Consider the following 1,002-nt stretch of genomic DNA (forward strand, 5'->3'; position numbering starts at 1 on the left):
CCAATTAATCTTACTTTCCGAAAAAATTCTGTGGAACGTTTTGGAGGGGATTTTTCGTCAGTTTTTCGTATGTGTTTGTGCGCTAAGGAGCTGGTTGATTTTGTCAAGGTAGAAGTCTTTGTCCATTATTACGATTTTGCCGTCTTTGTCGGATCTACTTATTATAACATCTAACTTTTTTAGCGAGTGGATGGCTATCATGAATCTGCGGGGAACAGGATATTTCTTATGTAAGTCAGTTAAAGCATTTAGTAACACTCCTTTTAAACATATCTCTTCACGGTTGTAGTTTTTGTCAGATATGAATTATCAAAGCCACTATGAAGTCTAGGTTGTTTTTGCGGTCTGGCATAAGGGCAAAGGATAAGCCTAAATTTATTTAAAGTAAATGTTGATTTACAGTAAGGGGGGTGTTGGATAAGTTTAAAACTTTGTCTTGTTGCTCAAGATTATTCCATGCACTATTGTCTATTAGGTTATTTAACTTGCGTAGAAGTCTGTTGGAATGAGTCACGCTATTATAGGCAGCAATGTCTGAACAGAATGAAATCAGATACCTGTATATGTGGTCCGTAGTGAGGAGGCGAAGATTAGACTGGGTTCCATATATCACTCTGCGTAGTACGAAGATGTCGTTTTTCGTATCGGTGATTCTTTCCTCCAGGAAAATCTTGTGTGAGAGAGGGAAGGGGTCCGATTGCAGAGTCCATCTCCCGAATCCGTACATTTTTGGTAGTACTTGTTCTTTGAGGCATTCTTCTAAAAAGTGTTTTTTGTTTTTTCAGCGGTGTAGTTTGATCAGTTCTTTTTCAAACTTGCGAAAAATTGGCTTGACTTCTGGAAGTGAGTGAAGAATCCTGGAAAGGCGGTTGAATTCCATAATGGGCTTAAAATGACTGGTAAAAATGTTCTGTAACAACAGAGTTCCATCTAATAAAAGGAGCCCATAAAAACACCAAAATAGAGAAAAAGTACTATATTTCAGAGACTGCTGTCTCCCTC

The sequence above is a fragment of the Macrobrachium nipponense genome, chromosome 11 (assembly GCF_015104395.2).
Source record: "Macrobrachium nipponense isolate FS-2020 chromosome 11, ASM1510439v2, whole genome shotgun sequence".
Lineage (NCBI taxonomy): Eukaryota > Metazoa > Arthropoda > Malacostraca > Decapoda > Palaemonidae > Macrobrachium > Macrobrachium nipponense.